This window comes from Leopardus geoffroyi, chromosome B3 (assembly GCF_018350155.1).
Source record: "Leopardus geoffroyi isolate Oge1 chromosome B3, O.geoffroyi_Oge1_pat1.0, whole genome shotgun sequence".
Classification (NCBI taxonomy): domain Eukaryota; kingdom Metazoa; phylum Chordata; class Mammalia; order Carnivora; family Felidae; genus Leopardus; species Leopardus geoffroyi.
This window is the reverse complement of record NC_059337.1, coordinates 71663265-71681884: the sequence shown is the minus strand read 5'-3', so window position 1 is coordinate 71681884 and position 18620 is coordinate 71663265.

Genomic DNA, 18620 nt, shown 5'->3' with positions numbered 1-18620 from the left:
GCGCCCCAGGGCAGTTCTTTTTTTAATTTTTTTAGGAACCTCCATACTGTTTCCCAGAATGTCTGCACCAGTTTGCATTCCCACCAGCAGCGCAGAAGAGATCCTCTTTCTCCACATCCTCGCCAACATCTGTTGTTGCCTGAGTTGTTAATGTTAGCCATTCTGACAGGTGTGAAGTGATATGTCAGTGTGGTTTTGATTTGTATTTCCCGGATGATGAGTGATATTGAACATTTTTTCATGTGTCGGTTGGCCATCTGGATGTCTTCTTTGGAGAAATGTCTATTCATGTCTTTTGCCCATTTCTTCACTGGATTATTTGTTTTTTGGGTGTTGAGTTTGGTAAGTTCTCTATAGATTTTGGATACTATCCCTTCATCTGATATGTAATTTATAAATATCTTCTCCCATTCTGTCGGTTGCCTTTTAGTTTTGCTGATTGTTTCCTTTACTGAGCAGAAGCATTTTATTTTGATGAGGTCCCGATAGTTCAGTCTTGCTTTGGTTTCCCTTGCCTCTGGAAACCTATTGAGTAAGAAGTTGATGCCTCCTCGGGGCGCCTGGGTGGTGCAGTCGGTTGAGCGTCCGACTTCAGCCAGGTCACGATCTCGCGGTCCGTGAGTTCGAGCCCCGCGTCAGGCTCTGGGCTGATGGCTCGGAGCCTGGAGCCTGTTTCCGATTCTGTGTCTCCCTCTCTCTCTGCCCCTCCCCCGTTCATGCTCTGTCTCTCTCTGTCCCAAAAATAAATAAACGTTGAAAAAAAAAAAAAAAAGTTGATGCCTCCAAAATCAAAGAGGTTTTTGCCTGCCTTCTCCTCGAGGATTTTGATGGTTTCCTGTCTTACATTGAGGTCTTTCACCCATTTTGAGTTTATTTTTGTGTATGGTGTAAGAAAGTGGTCCAGGTTCATTTTTCTGCACGTTGCTGTCCAGTTTTCCCAGCACTATTTGCTGAAGAGACTATCTTTTTTCCATTGGATATTCTTTCCTGCTTTGTCACAGATGAGTTGGCCATATGTTTCTGGGTCCATTTCTCTATTCTGTTTCATTGATCTGAGTGTCTGTTTTTGTGCCAGACCATACTGTCTTAGTGATTACAGCTTGGTAATACATCTTAAAGTCCGGGATTGTGATGCCTCCAGCTTTGGTTTCCTTTTTCAAGAATGCTTTGGCTATTCAGGGTCTTTTCTGGTTCCATACAAATTTTAGGATTGTTTGTTCTAGCTCTGTGAAGAATGCTGGTGTTATCTTGATAGAGATTGCATTGGATATGCAGATTGCTATGGGTAGTATTGATATTTTAACAATGTTTGTTCTTCCTATCCAGGAGCATGAAATATTTTTCCATTTTTGTGTGTCTTCTTCCATTTCTTTCATAAACTTCCTATAGTTTTCAGTGTATAGATTTTTCACCTCTTTGGTTAGATTTAGTCCTAGGTATTTTATGGTTTTTGGTGCAATTGTAAATGGGATAAATTCCTTGATTTCTCTTTCTGTTGCTTCATTGTTGGTGTATAGGAATGCAACTGATTTCTGTGCATTGATTTTATATCCTGTGACTTTGCTGAATTCATGAATCAGTCCTAGCAGTTTTTTGGTGGAATGTTTTGGGTTTTCCATATAGAGTATCATATCATCTGTGCAGAGTGAAAGTTGGACCTCCTCCTGGATGATTTGTATGCCTTTTATTTCTTTGTGTTGTCTGATTGCTGAGGCTAAGATTTCCAATACAATATGAATAACAGTGGCGAGAGTGGACATCCAGTCGTGTTCCTGACCTTAGGGGGAAAGCTCTCAGTTTTCCCCCATTGAGGATGATATTAGTGTTGGGTCTTTCATATATGGCTTTTATGATCTCAAGGTATGATCCTTCTATCACTACTTTCTTGAGGGTTTTTATCAAGAAAGGATGATGTATTTTGTCAAATGCTTTCTCTGCATCTGTTGAGAGGATCATGTGTTTCTTGTCCTTTCTTTTATTGATGTGATGAATCACATTGATTGTTTTGCAGATATTGAACCAGCCCTACATCCCAGATATAAATCCCACTTGGTCTTGGTGAATATTTCTTTTAATGTATTGTTGGATCTGGTTGGCTAGTATCTTGTTGAGGATTTTTGCATCCATGTTAATCAGGGAAATTGGTCTATAGTTCTCCTTTTGAGTGTGGTTTTTTCTGGTTTTGGAATCAAGGTAATGCTGGCTTCATAGAAAGAGTTTGGAAGTTTTCCTTCCATTTTCTATTTTTTTGGAACAGCTTCAAGAGAATAGGTGTTAACGCTTCCTTAAATGTTTGCTAGAATTCCCCTGGAAAGCCATCAGGCCCTGGACTCTTGTTTTTTGGGAGATTTTTGATTCCCAGTTTGATTTCTTTACTGCTTATGGGTCTGTTAAAATTTTCCATTTCTTCCTGTTTCAGTTTTGGTAGTTTATATGTTTCTAGGAATTTGTCCATTTCTTCCAGATTGCCCATTTTATTGGCATATAATTGCTCGTAATATTCTCTTGTATTTCTGTTGTGTTGGTGGTAATATCTCCTCTTTAATTCTTGATTTTATTTATTTTGGTCCTTTCCTTTTTCTTTTTGATCAAACTGGCTAGTGGTTTATCAATTCTGTTAATTCTTTCAAAGAACCAGCGTCTGGTTTCATTGATCTGTTCTACTGGGTTTTTTTTTGTTGTTGTTGTTGTTTGTTTGTTTGTTTGTTTTGGTTTTGGTAGAATTAATTTCTGCCTTAATCTTTATTATTTCCTGTCTTTTGCTGGTTTTGGGTTTTATTTGCTGTTCTTTTTCCAGCTGTTTAAGTTGTAAGGTTAGGTTGTGTATCTATGACCTTTCTTCCTTCTTTAGGAAGGCCTGGATTGCTATATACTTCCCTCTTAAGACTACCTTTGGTGTGCTTCAAAGGTTTCAGGCTGTGGTGTTATCATTTTCATTGACTTCTGTGTACTTTTTAATTTCCTCTTTAACTTCTTGGTTATCTCATTCATTTTTTAGTAGGATGGTCTTTAGTCTCCAAGTATTTGTTACCTTTCCAAATTTTTTCTTGTGATTGATTTTGAGTTTCATAGCCTTGTGGTCTGAAAATATGCACGATATAATCTCAATCTTTTCATACTTGCTGAGGGCTGATTTGTGGCCCAGTACGTGATCCATTCTGGAGAATGTTCTATGTGCACGGGAGAAGACTGTGTATTCTACTGCTTTAGGATGAAATGTTCTGAATATACCTTTTAAGTCCATCCAGTCCAGTGTGTCATTCAAAGCCATTGTTTCCTTGTTGATTATCTGTTTAGATGATCTATCCATTGTTGTAAGTGGGGTGTTGAAGTCCCCTACTATTATGGTATTATTATCAATGAGTTTCTTTATGTTTGTGATTAATTGACTTGTATATTTGGGTGGTTCCACATTTGAAGCATAAATGTTTACAATTGTTAGATCTTCTTGGTAGATAGACCCATTAATTATGATATAATGCCCTTCTTCATCTCTTATTACAGTCTTTATTTTAAAGTCTAGATTGTGTGATATAAGTATGGCTACTCTGGCATTGTTTCAGTGACCATTAGCAAGATAGATGGTTCTCCATCCCCTTACTTTCAATCTTAAGCTGTCTTTAGGTCTAAAGTGCATCTCTTGTAAACGGCATATAGATGCATCTTGGTTTTCTTATCCATTCTGTTACCCTATGTCTTTTGAGTGGAGTATTTAGTCCATTGACGTTTAGAGTACTGAAAGATATGAACTTATTGCCATTATGTTGCTTGTAGAGTTTCTCGTGGTGTTCTCTGGTCCTTTCTAGTCTTTGTTGCTTTTGGTCTTTTTTTTTTTTTTTTCCTCCGTCTTTTCTCCCCTCAGAGAGTCCCTCTTAAAATTTCTTGCAGGGCTGGTTTAGTGGTCACAAACTCCTTTAATTTTTTATCTCTCCTTCTGTTTTGAATGACAGCCTTTCTGGATAAAGAATTCTTGACTGTATATTTTCCCGATTCAGCTCATTGAATATATCCTGCCACTCCTTTCTGGCCTGCCAAGTTTCTGTGGATAGGTCTGCTGCACACGTGATCTGTCTTTCCTTGTAGCTTAAGGACTTTTGTTCCCTTGTTGCTTGCATGATTCTTTCCCTGCCTGAGTATTTTGTGAATTTGACTTGATATGACTTGTTGATGGTTAGTTTTTGTTGAATCTAATGGGGGTCGTCTGTGCTTCCTGGGTTTTGATGTCTGTGTCTTTCCCCAAGTAGGAAAGTTTTCCACTATGATTTGCTCACATAACCCTTCTACCCCCTCTTCTCTCTCTTCATCTTCTGGGACCCCTATGATTCTGATGTCGTTCCTTTTTAATGAGTCACTGATTTCTCTAATTCTTAAATCATGCTTTTTTGCCTTAGTCTACGTCTTTTTTTCTGCTTCATTGTTTTCCATAAGTTTGTCCTCTATATCATTGATTCTCTTTTCTGTCTCATCCATCCTTGCTGCTGTGACGATCATTAGAGATTGCAGTTCAGTTATAGCATTTTTTATTTCATCATGACTAGCTTTTATCTCCACAGAAAGGGATTCTAATCTGTTTTCAACCCAGCTGGTATTCTTATTATTGTGATTCCAAATTCTGGTTCAGACATCTTGCTTGTATCTGCATTGATGAAGTCCCTGGCTGTCATTTCTTCCTGTTGTTCTTTTGGGGTGAATTTCTTCCATTTGTCATTTTGAAGAAAGAAAAGGAATTAATAAGGTAAAAAAAATTAAAATTAAAAAATTTAAAACAACACAAAAAATTAAATAAGTTTGCTAGATCCTAGGTGTGTTCCGGTGGTTGTTGAAAGGAGGTTGATAGATTAGAGAAAAAGGGGATAGATAAGAAAAGACAAAAAAGGAAAGCATTTGAAAATTTGAAAAAATGAATACAATGAAATGGAATAAAATGAAATGATGGAAGTAAAAAAATAGATTTAAAATTTTACAAAAAAGTAAAAAATATAGTGGAGAAAATTAAAGATAAATATTAAAAAAAATTTTTTTTAATGTTTTTATTTATTTTTGAGACAGAGAGAGACAGAGCATGAGCAGGGGAGGGGCAGAGAGAGAGGGAGACACAGAATCTGAAGCAGGCTCTAAACTCTGAGCTGTCAGAACAGAGCCTGACATAGGGCTCGAACTTGCAGACTGTGAGATCATGACCTGAGCTGAAGTCAGATGCTTAACTGACTGAGCCACCCAGGTGCCCCAAAGAAAAATATTTTTAATCGAAATATTAAAAAAAGATAATTTTTTTCTCTTTCTGTATTCAAGAATAAGAAAAGAAAAAAAAATCGAATAGATGGTCCAGCAAACCGACTGAAGTATGATTGAAATTACATTGGTTTCCCCTAGAAGTCAAACTATGAGGCACTTTATAGTCCATAAACTAAATGTGCAGAGAGATGTGTGTTGTTCCTGAAGAGCGAGGTTGGCCCAGTTGGGCGGAGCTTAGTGTAATGGCTCCATTCTCCAATAGATGGCGCTGCTTAGCTTACTGGGGTGGATTGTTGTGGTGCCTGTAGGTGTGTATACGCATGCGCAGGAGGGGTGAAAATGGCATCACCCAGCTACCCAGTCTCTTGTATCAGAACTCTGTACTCTCCCCAACCAGCAGTCGTGCACCCCTCCTTTGCTTCCAGCCTCCGTCCACTCCTGCTTTTACACCGTCACCAAGTCATCACTGCTTTGTCTGTAACGAAGCCGTCAGGTTGCCAGGTGGCACCTCCCTCCTGAGTTTTATCTCAGATGTGGCTATTTCCTGACCCCCTTACTTCTGTGGGACAGCGGCTTTGACCTGCTCAGACCTTCTGGGGGAGGGTCTCACTGAGCAAGGCCAGGGACCAGCCTGCCCCTAGGAACGTTCTGGAGACCGCGCTGATGCTGATGCCCAGAGACTGAGGCTGGGTGCCAGCCTGCTCCAGAAAAAGTTCACATGATCATGTAGCAGCAGCATTTCAGGGATTATGGCAAATCACAACACACATCTGGCTGCAGGCTTCACCCTTAACGTCCTTGTTCCAGCACCAGTGAATGTAGTTGTTCTCTGGGGTCCACTGGGGCCTTTGCCTATGGGGAATCCTTCCAGCAGGGGAACTGCCTCTCCCTGTTTGGCCCAAAGAACTTCGAACTTCACTCTGTTCCTGGAGATTCGCCCTTCTTACAAGAGCACCACCAGGTATCAAGCTGCGGAGTTTTAGATTCTGCACTGCCCCTGTGTATGAAGTCTTAATGGAATTTAAATCCTTTCCTTTCTCCTTTATCCCTTTTTTGTTCAGTCCCTTGCGTATTCTTTCTTTTCTCTCCAGCTGCTTTCAGGCGGCAGGATGCTTTCCATACTCCCCCTCTCCCCCTGCCGGCTCCATCCTCTCTCCACGTGCAAAAACAGGTCCCTGCCCTCTGTGGCTTCTCTCCCCCAGTTCACCTCTCCGTTCCATGTACCTGCTGAGTTCTCTGGTTCAGGTTGTGCAGACTGTTGTGTTAATCCTAAGATCAGTTTTCGAGGTGTGCAGGATGGTTTAGTGTTGATCTGGCTGTGTTTCAGGGACAAGAGATGCAAAAAAACCTTCCATGCTGTTCCCCCATCTTGGTCCTTCCCAAAATAAAATTCTTAATAGGCATTGTGGAAAAACTGCCTTGAGTGCAACAAAAAACCTCACATCCATGCTCACAGCCCTGCTCCTTAACAGTCTGTACTGTCTGCATGCCCTCAGTTGCTGCTCAGTGCCAAGCATACAGAAAAATCCTAATGATGCTAGGGCCTAGCGCCTGCCCTGGGACTTCTGTTTCTAGCTGAGGGCCAAGACAAGTAGAATGATGATTCTGGACCTTACCAGAGACCTTGGGAAACCCCTGGGGCAGAGCTTGGGCATGATCAAAGGACAGAGTTGATGGGTTAAAAAAAATAATGTAGGAAATTAGGAACATTCTGATATGTGTAGTCCATGCACACACTGACCTCATTTGCCTCATTATTCAGGAGGTATCAGAGGTCAGGTGTTCTCCCTACATGGGAACAGGTACTGATTTCCTTCCAATTTCAAATAGTAATGATAAAAATCATGAAAGCTAAATTTCCAGGCTTCAATAGCCTATAAGTATAAAATAAAGCTACACTTCCAATACAAAAGCTCATTTTAAAGACTTTGAAGTGCTCATTTCCCCAGACAGGCATGTAATCTCCCTTTACTGTCTTTGGGGAACTTCTGAATCTCCTGGGGTTGCTGACTTCTTGCAATCTCACAGATCCTTCAGGTCCTTCTCTCTGTTCAGGGGTCATGTCCACTGACTGTCCTGTCAGAGGATGTTGCAAGCTTGCCTCCACACTGGTGCTTCTGCTTCCAGCACTGCCTTGGCTTCAAGGGAGAAAACACAGCTTCCCCTTGACTCCTAGGCCCTAAGATCTACTATTTCATTCCCCTACTTATCCAAAGCAGAGCTGTGATTAGACAGAGACAGCTTAAAAAATTAAATGTTAAGATAATTGGAATTAAAAAAAATTCAAACAGCAATAAACTATGTGGCAGTCAGCATCCTTAAATAAACCTCTTTGTCTTTGGAGATATTTCCAAGAGGTAGAGTCCTAGAAGTAAACTTTACTGGTTATGTGAGTATTTGATTTGTGATTGTCACCAAAATGTACACATATTTTACATGCTTTTCTATAACTGTGTTATACTTCAACTTTAATGGGTCTTACATTTGTTTCTGGATCAAAGAAAAATTACATTTTTATTTTTTTTATTTTTATTTATTTTTATTTATTTATTTTTTTAAAATCTTTTTATTTATTTTTGAGAGACAGAGAGAGACAGAGCACGAGCAGGGGAGGGGCAGAGAGAAAGGGAGACACAGAATTGGAAGTAGGCTCCAGGCTCTGAGCTGACAGCACAGAGCCCGACGTGGGGCTCGAACATACAAACCGTGAGATCATGACCTGAGCTAGTCAGACGCTTAACTGACTGAGCCACCCAGGTGCCCCGAAAAATTACATTTTTAAACCTAATGTATATTCACATATTTTCTCCCAAAAAAGCAATGTCAATGCATACTCTTATAGAGAGTCTATTTAAATCCTTCTAACATTGCTATCAAAGATATCATATTCCATTCTGATAGAAAAAATCTGTTTTTTGGTTATGGTTATTAGTGAGGTTAAATATCTCAAATGTTTACTGACAGTTTATTCTTTTCTTTTGTGAATTCCCTATTCATACACTTTGCATATTTTTCTACTGGGTTGTTTATATTTATTGATTGATCTTAGGAGCACTTTACATACAATGGGTATCAATCCTTCTAGTGTATGCTGCAAATAGTTTTTCTGTTTAGATGTTTCTTTTACAAATTTGTTTATGGTATCTTTCATCATCCAGAGGTCTTAAAATTTATGCAGTGAATTACAACTAATGATTTGCATATCCTTTAACATTATAAATACATTTTCCTTTATCTTCTGCTTTGCTTTTATAATGTAATTTTTCAATGTCTTAAATTTTTAATTCATATTAAATCTTTTTTAGTGTATGTTGCAAGATAGAAACACAATTGTACTGATGTTTAAGAAATACTCCAACATGTTTTCACTAGTTTCAGCTTCTGGCTGAAACTCCTGGAATGTGAGATGCTGGGCGTAGAACCCAGTTGAGCCAAAATTCAGACCTACTGAATTGTGAAATAATAAATAGGTATTGTTTCAAGCCACTAAATTTGCGGTAATTTGTTATACAGCAGTAAAATGACAAATACAGTAAGACTAAAAATTTTGGCAGCAACAAAAAACAATGTTATAGAAAGGCATCATGTTGAAACTCACTTTCAAATGGTTGCCCCCAAGATTATAGACAGAATTCTGAAATCAAATGTGAAATGTTAACAATTAGGGAAACGGGGTTAAAGATGTATAGAAAGTTATGATTTTTTTTTTTTTAGTATTTTTACAAATTTTCTCTAAGTCTGATATGAACTAGCAATTCTCAGAGTAGCAGAAGCAGTAATATGTATGGTCATTAAGCACGTGAGGGGATGTTCAATCCCACTGGCAATGTGGGAAATGTAAACTATTATGATAATGAGATATAATTGTATACATATTATAATTTGGAATTCTTCCAAGTATATACCCAAGAGAAACACACATACAGGCAAAGGAAGATGCACAAGAAAGTTCATTAAAGCGCTATTTATATAATTACTATTTGGAAGCTTAAATGCCCATTTATAAAGGAACAAATACATAATCCAGTACACTTATAGAATACACTAATAACAAAAATCAACAAATGGGATCTACATACAGTAGTGTTGATAATCCCAGTAACAATGTTGGTTGTTAATTGCAAGTGGCAAAAGGATATGCACAACATGAATTAAGTTATGTACATTTTAAAAACACAAAGTGGTATACTTTATGTATATATATATATAGTTTGTGGTATATGCAAAGCTAGTAAAAGCATAAAAATATCCACAGGGAAAATAGTACTAACGTCTCTGGAGTAGTTACTGCTGGAAAATGAAGAGAAAACAATGGGGGAATAACATTAGCTGCATCTGCATTCTCTTAATTCTTTTAAAAAATAGTAAGGGGCGCCTGGGTGGCTCAGTCAGTTGAGAGTCAGACTCTTGATTTCCGCTCAGGTCATGATCCCAGGCTCAGTGGGATGGATCCCTGAGTCCAGCTCCATGCTGAGCGTGGAGACTGCTTGGGATTCTCTCTCTCCCTCTGCCCCTCTCCCCCACTCACACTCTCTCTCTAAAAGTAAAATAGTAAAATAAAATAAAATAAAATAAAATAAAATAAAATAAAATAAAAAGATCTGAACCACATATGGCCAATCATTTACATTTTAAAAGTATTGATAGAAGTGTGTGTGTTCTAGTATTATTTTTATTCTTTTCTATATCGTTGATTTATATTATCGTTTTTTGAAAGAGATCAAAGAGACTTAATTATAGAGTCCTTAAATGTGGAGATAGGAGTCAGAGGAGATGGAAGTGCCTTTAATTTTTTTTTAATAGAATTAGGTGAAAAAGAACATTCTGATGAGTCTGTTCATGAGATTAGCTTTGGAGTAATAATTTAAAATAGTGACAAGGAAATAATTAATGAGTCAGCAATTTGTACATTTATGTTAGTTTCTTTCCCTTCCAAATGTTAAGAGCTGTATTGTAACATCTGATTTTGAAACCGAACTGTTTTACAGAGGTATATCATTTTGATTTTAATCTCTTGAGTAATGCATATTAATTGTTGAAGACTAAGATACTATTGAAACAATTAACCATGTTCTATCATCCAGAGAGAATTATGATTAACTTATTGGTTAATCTTCACAGATAATTCTGTCATCCAGATAAAATTATGATTAACTTATTGGTTAATCTTATTCAGTAAAATAAGTGCCCATGTACTCAAATTTTTAAAGAAATCTTGGGACCTGTTTTTATAGTTCCAATCATGAGACTTGTGCACTGGTGCCATCTGCTGGCACACCTCATACACATTGTAGATGCTGTGGGGTTATTTTTGAGAAGTGAACACATAAAAAAAAATTAGACTCACCATAAATTCAGCATCTACCATTTCCCTTGTATTGCACAGACATGCACACACACACACACATCTGCACACATATGTATATACTTATATACATATATTAATATATATGTACATATAATCCAAGTAGGCTCTGCATTGTCCGCATGGAGCCCGATGTAGGGTTGGAACTCACGAATCATGAGATCATGACCTGAGTCAAAACCAAGAGTCAGACACTTAACTGCCTGAGCTACCTAGGCACCCCTGAGCTCCCTTTATTTTAAAGAGAAATTTACTTTTCCAAGGGCTACAAAATTAGTCCTATTTGTTTGCAAAGTCAACTTTCTTCACATATTGAATGGTTTCCATATCTCTTTAAAATTGCAGTTAAAAAAAAAAACATGAAGTAAAAGCAAACATCACGAGGCAGGAACTATGGGATAAAATCATAATAATAATTAGACCTCAAGTTAGTGGATTCTGAGTTATCAGAGGAGCTATTGCTTTCATAAAACAAAAACAAATTGCTATGAAAAAGTAACAATAGAAAGAGGATAAACACTTGTAAAATAAATATAGAAATGTCATGGGGAACAAAAGAATCAGTGTCTGGATCAAAAGATAAGGTTAAGCAAATTACCCAGAGCTGGAAATGGTGCCTCTTAGGACTTGGACTGGAGTCAGAAAGTGGTAAGGAAAGAGACTGTAGCTTTTAACTCTGTGTGTGTGTTCCTTTGATAAATACAAGATGCGACCTGAGTGACAGAGTTTTTGTTTAGGATGATGAAAAAGTTTTGGAAATAGATGGTAGTGATGGTTTCACAGCATTGTGAATGTAGTTAATGCCACTGAACTGTATACTTTAAAATGGCAATTTTTTTTTAATTTTTTTTTCAACGTTTATTTATTTTTGGGACAGAGAGAGACAGAGCATGAACGGGGGAGGGGCAGAGAGAGAGGGAGACACAGAATTGGAAACAGGCTCCAGGCTCTGAGCCATCAGCCCAGAGCCTGACGCGGGGCTCGAACTCACGGGCTGCGAGATCGTGACCTGGCTGAAGTCGGACGCTTAACCGACTGCGCCACCCAGGCGCCCCTAAAATGGCAATTTTTATGTTTACATATGGTTTACCACAATTAAAAAAAAAAAAAAAAAAAAGCATGAGCAGAGATAAGATTCGTCTTCTGCCAAGTCTGTGTCCTAACAACACCCGTGCTTAGGGAAATGCCAAGTCCAGGATTCCACAAGATGGATTGAAGTGACCACAGCTGTGAAGAATTACAGAACTATGCAAGTGGGGAATTGCAGTGATCCCAGTGAGGATATTTGCTTATTTCTGAATGTGATGCTGCCTGTTCAGAATAAAAAACATGAGTCACCATTAAACAGGGGCTTTCAAGGGGAAAAGTTCCGATTTTACAAATGGCTTGTCTTTTTTTTTTTTTTAAATCTAGTCTTGGGATTTTAACTAAATCTTTTTCCATCCTAGGATTAACATTAAAAAAGTCACTTCAAAAGTGGTTGAGGTGACTAATCTGGGCAAAACAAATAGATTCTAAGAGAAGAGGCAGTGAGGAGAAGCCTGGGTGTGGGAGCAGCCTGTCCAGGCTGGTATAGATAATCTTAGGAACAGTAAACACTGATGCTGACATTACCCACAGAAGGGTGTGTGGCAAGACTAAACATGGGTGAATAAGGAGACATTCATGGTGCTTACACAAACTGAGCACTATGATATAATTTCCCTCGAGGAAAATTTCCTCCAGGAGAAATTCCTGAACCATATCTTCTCTGGATATCTTCCTAAATGATTCCAAATTCAACGTGCGGAGGGCATGACCGAAGATACAGTGCAGCCATCATGAATAATCCACTCAGATTTAAAGAGTTTTAAATTTGTGTTTACAGGGTATAAAAGAGTGTGTGTGTGAAAATCAGATTCATGAAGCTTTGTGTCAGGAAGTGGAGAGAGTCTCAGGGGAGAGGAGACACTGAATCATTAAGAATTTGTTTAGAAATGGCCCATTCAAAAGACAGACAGAGAGAGAGAGAGAAATGGCCTGTTCAGTAAAAGGTATGCAAAGTTATGTAATAATGAGAAGTTATATTTTGCCTATAAAACTGTCAGAGATTAAAATAAAAGATAATACCAAATTATGCAAAGGATATAGAGGGCACAGATCCAGTCTGTATACTGGTAATGGGGTTATAAGTACAACTTTACTAAAAGGGAATGTGTGAAAACCTAAAAGTACCTATAACTTTAAGATTATTTATACTCTGACCTAATAATTACACTCAGAAGAATTTGTTTTAAGGAAAAGCATCAGTGCAAATTATTTATCATTGGAAGTCACTTCAATGTCCAGAAGTAGGGAAAGAGTTAAATAAATCATATTTCATTAATAAAATAATATACAGCTAGTAATTTTTTTATTTATAAAATGCTAATGCATAATTTTAACTTTCAAAAAATACACTTCTTCCCTTTCATTTGCTTATTTTCACTTCCCTTCCTTTCTCTTTGCTTTCCTCCCTTTATTTCCCCTTTCTTCCCTTCGTATACAATTTTGTCCTGAAGCCATTAGATGCAGTAGAGCAAGGTAGGCATCCACAAGGAGGGTTGGGCTGGCATGGAGAATAGGAAGTCAGAGCCTGAAACAGGTGAATGGAGCATTCATATAGGGGGTGAGATGGAGTTGGGGTGAGGTATGAGGGGGGGATGAAGCATGGAGAGTTAGAGCTTGAGTAGCTAGAGGAGGTGACCACTCAGAGGGTGACCTGGTGTGGGGTTTGGAAACTGAGATGGGGAGCATCCATGGCAGGAGGCAGCCTCGCACAGAGTGTCAGAATCAGAGTAGGCAAAGAGCATCCATATGGAAGGGGGACAGTGGCAGCAATGGAAGATTGGTTGCATACATGGAGATTGATCAAATAAGTCAATATATTAAAGAAAATAAGGAAAAGGGGTGTTATAACTATGGAAATGGAGATATAAATATGGAAGGGGAGAAAACTAATATGAGCTCTTAGGTTAGACTGGAATTGGAGGTATTGGTATGAACTCATGGTTTTTAGTGTAAACAAATAAAATACGTGTGTGTGTGTGTGTGTGTGTGTGTGTGTGTGTGTGTGTGTGTATAATTGGATCTTTTTGCTATATTCCCAAGCTCTGTCAGTGTTGGAGCTCTCTTGGAGCTCTCTCACCCGAACAACCATAAATACAAAACACTGTTCTCCACTGAAACAACCAGGTGTCTTTGGAGAAATGGCTGGTTCAAGGAAAAGGGAAATATAAGATGAGCTTGGACCATTATGTTGTTTCTCAAAGCAAGGAAGTGCCTAAAGAATAATGGGGGCATGGCAACAGTATCCAGAAGCCAGATTTAAAGGATTTCACTGACCAGTTTGGGGACCGATTATATAACTCCTTGAACAAAACAAGAAACCATGAGTTCCTATTGATATAAATAAATAAATAAATAATTTTAAATGTGAAAAGGAATTAAATACTTCCAGTTTCAAAGTACATCACCACAAAATATTTATTACTTATTGTTAGTTACAAGAGAAAAATAATGGTAACTTTAGTAGAGAAACCTGGCAAATTCTGCCTTAATCAAGTGAATAAAGTAAACATCACTTCACTGATTGCAGTGGGAAGAACACACATCACTTCTATGTACAATCTGATTCTAATCAGGACAAACCCACAGTGAGGGACATTCTACAAAACAGCTGGCTGGGGCACTTGGGTGGTTCAGCTGGTTAAGCATCTAACTCTTGATCTCAGTTCAGGTCTTCATCTCACCGTTGTGAGTTTGAACCCCAACCCCATGTTGGGCTCCACGCTAGGGGAGACGCCTACTTAGGAAAAAAAAATAGGTACGAAATAAGCTTCCAAGGAGTCAGTAATGAATCAAAGAAAGCCTGAAGATCTAGATCAGAGCCAAGGAGAATAAAGAGACATGACAGCTAAAAGAAATACACGATTCTGAATTAGATTATTTTTGCTAAAAAAGGACGTTTTTGAGACAAATGGTAAAATTGGAATAGAGTCTCATTATCAACCATAGCGAAACTATGGAGAGAGCCCAAATGTCCATCAACTGATGAATGAATAAAGAAGATGTGGTATTTATATAATGGAATATTACTCAGCCATCAAGAATGAAATCTTGCCATTTGCAACTACGTGGATGGAGCTAGAGTGTACTATGCTAAGTGAAAGAAAGACAAATGCCGTATGACTTCACTCATATATGGAATTTAAGAAAGAAAACAGATGAACATATGGAAAGGGGGGAAAGAGAAGAGAGAGAAACAAACCACAAGATACTCTTAAAAATAGAGAACAAACTGAGCGTTGATGGAGTGAGGTAGGTGTGTAGGAGGTGGGCTAAATGGGTGATGGGTATTAAGGAGGGCACTTGTGATGAGCACTGGCTGTTGTATGTAAGTGATGAATCACTGAATTCTACTCCTGACACCAATATTGCACTGTATGTTAATTAACTAAAACTTAAATTAAGAAAAAAATGTGAATAGAGTCTGAACTAGATGGTAGCATAATATTAGTGTTAATGTCCTGGCATGGACAGTTGCGTTGCGGTTATGTAAGCAAATATCCTTGTTTGTAGGAAAGATACACTAATGTATTCAGGGGTGAAGGAGCAAATGGTTTAGGAAAAAACATTCTTTGTACTGTACTTGAAACTTCTCTCTGAGTTTGGTATTATTTCAGACACCTCAAAAATATTTTTAAAATATAATAGAAAACTGCAATAATATTTCATTTCAATCATGCTTTTAAAGATATATATGTTTGTATGTGTATTTGCACATACAAAAGATAAAAGTATCTGTCCCAAAACATTGAGTGATTAACTTTGAATAGTATAAGTACATTTGACTATGACTTTCCTTTGTTCTGTATTTTTCTAATTATCTATGATGAATTTTATTACCTTTTTTCTTGATTCATTAAATCGCTATAAGAAAAAGTAGAAAATACAGATATACAAACAAAAAAAATAATCGATCAATTAAAATTTACCTAAATCTCATCACTGAAAGTTAACCACTGATGATATTTTGACATATGTCTTTCCAAGATTTTTTACATATATATATATATATATATATATATATATATATATATAGTGGAATCTTAATAAACACACATATATAAACAAACACATATATATAAACACACACACACACATATATATATATATATATATATATATATATATATATATATACACATATAGTGGAATCTTAATAAACACACTATAAACTTTTTTTCATTGAACTTATCTTCATTCTTCCATGTTAATAAATGTAGGTGTTTATTATCACTTTAAGGTGCTAAGTAGTATTTTACTGTGGCATTACTATTACTTATTTAAATGATCCCTGTTATTGGACATTTAGGATTTTCCACTTTTTACTATTATAAACCATACTGCATCCTTGTTCATATAATTTTATGCACTTGCCAAATTAAGTCCTTAGGATAAATTATGAAAAGTAGAGTCCATGGGTCAAAGAGTATGAAAAAAAATTTAGGAGCTTTTACTGCACATGATTCTTGGATAATTTCACATCTCCCACCACAAGAAAAAGGAAGTACAATTACCCTCTGGAACTATGTATCAGTTTACATTCTTACAGGCCAGGACGTCATTGGATATTGTCATTTTTTTCCTTTGTGAAGAACTTATATAGTCCAAATAAATAATAATCTTTAACATTTCTGGAGACATCTTGATATACAGATGCATTTCAAAAGTTCATAAATGTCCTGGAAGTGATAGATAACCTGTGGTTTTTAACTAAGTTGGTAGGTCAATTATTAGTCATGAAGTTGAGGGAGTATAATCATTCTTTAGGTCCCAGATAAAGAAAAGAAAATAATGATCATAAATAGAGAAATGTAAAACACCACAATGAGCCATTCCAGAACGGAAATCTTTCATTTCCTAACTGTATTCATCACTTATTGCTGTGTAACAAATTACCCTAAAACTTAGCAGCTTAACGCAACAAATATTTCTTATGTCACAGTTTCTAAGAGTCAGGAATTTGAAAGCAGGTTAGCTGGGTGTTTCTGGTTCAGGGTTTCTCATGAAGTTGCCATCAAGATTTTAGCCTGGGTTACAGTCATCGAGAAGCTTTGTTGGGGCTGGAGAATCCACTTCCAAGAGAGCTCATTCACCTGGCTTTTGGAAGAAGCCTTGTTCCTTACTAATATTACCAGGAGACCTCAGTTCCTCACCACAAGGGCTGTTTGAGTGTCCTCATGACATGGCAGCTAGCTTACCCCAGAACAAGTGATTCAAGAGCAAGAATAAGGAGGAAGCCTTGGTTTTTATTTTTTATTTTTTCAGCTTCTCTTAGAAGTAGTATGCTATCGCTTTGATCACAAGGTGTCACATTCGATCAACTAGAAATGAATCACTGGGGTGCCTAGGTGGCTCAGTTGGTTAAGGGTCCGACTTTGGCTCCAGGTCATAATCTCACAGTTCGTGAGTTCAAGCCCCGCATCGGGCTCAGTGATGACAACTTGGAGCCTGCTTCAGATTCTGTGTCTCCCTCTCTCTCTCAGCCTTGCCCCCCTCTCTCTCTTTCTCTCTCCCTCTCTCTCTTTCTCTCAAAAATAAATAAACATTAAAAATAAATAAATCACTAAGTTCAGCCCATACTTCAGGACAGGGGAATTAAGGTCAGTGAATATGTAGACATTAAATCACCACAATGACTAGAAACCATGAAGCTCTTATCAAGGCATATCTGGAAAGTCTCAGATATTGATGACAAGTGGCTGACTATCCCCAGATTAAGAAAATTGGAAACATGGTATAGTGGTAACACTGTTGATTTAAGGGTCAGGAGATCTAGACCATCTTTCTCTTAAGTGGTATTGACTAGTTATAAAAGGAGGATCAGGACATATCAGGCAATGTTTGAGAATGGGCCATGCAAAAAACTATGAGTTCAATTTAATACATATACATTGAGCACCTAAAAATGTATGAGGTATTGTTAGTTCTGCTGAAGATATTCCTCACTTGCTGATAAACAAGAACCAGAGAGGTTACTTGCCCAAGATCGGATAGTAAATGTTTGAACTTGGATTTGAACACAGGCTGTGAAGTTCCATATTCTCTGTGCCTAACTAACCATGATGCCACACTGGCATTCTAGAGTCTACCCTGCCTGCTTGTTTGCCTGAAGTAATCTTCAACCTGGGCCCTTGGCCTTCAGCTCCTTAGAGACTTTCAAGTAAAATGAGTTCATTATTCTTTCCTAGAATACGTAGGTCCTAAAGAATCAGCTTCTTTCAAGGCTTGCTCTTTGCAAAAGTATTAGGCCAGGTGGCCAAAAAGCAGATCCTATGATGGAAATTCTTGAGTTAGTAATTCATTGAGAGCATACTCTCAGGAGATACCTGTAAGGAAATAACTGAAGCAGGATAGGGCAGAAGAAGAAGTTGAACAAAGATGTGATTTTAGCTAAAGTCCAGCCTCAAACCTGACCCCATGGAGAGCTCTGGAACATAACTGACATAAAATTAAGGCAAGAGGTCCAGGTTCTTGTTCATCTGTATCAATCAGTCATTGGCTATGAGCTACCCTGGTGGAAGGACATAACTCTTAGGCATCACCAATGAGGAAGCCCCCCTCACCCTTGCCCTCTTTGGAGGTGATTCTCCAGAGAAGGGTGCAACTGGGAATTCGTGGCAGGTAACACTCAGCAGCTGGGGCAAAGGATATCTGTCTTTATCATCTGACCCTTTGGAATCCCTTTCCTTTGCTTTGGAAATACATTCTTGTAATCCCAGTCTCCTAATGGAGTTGTTTGACATATGTTGGTCCTTAGACAGACTAGCTTTCCAGAGCAGTGCCACGTACAGGATCAATTCACATCATCTCCCCTCTTCCTTTCACAATTTTTCCCTATGGGTCTCATTTGTGGATATGCTATAATGGCAGACACAATAACTGGTTTTAGTTTTTTGCTTTTATTAAAAAAAAAGAATGCATAACCAGTAACCAG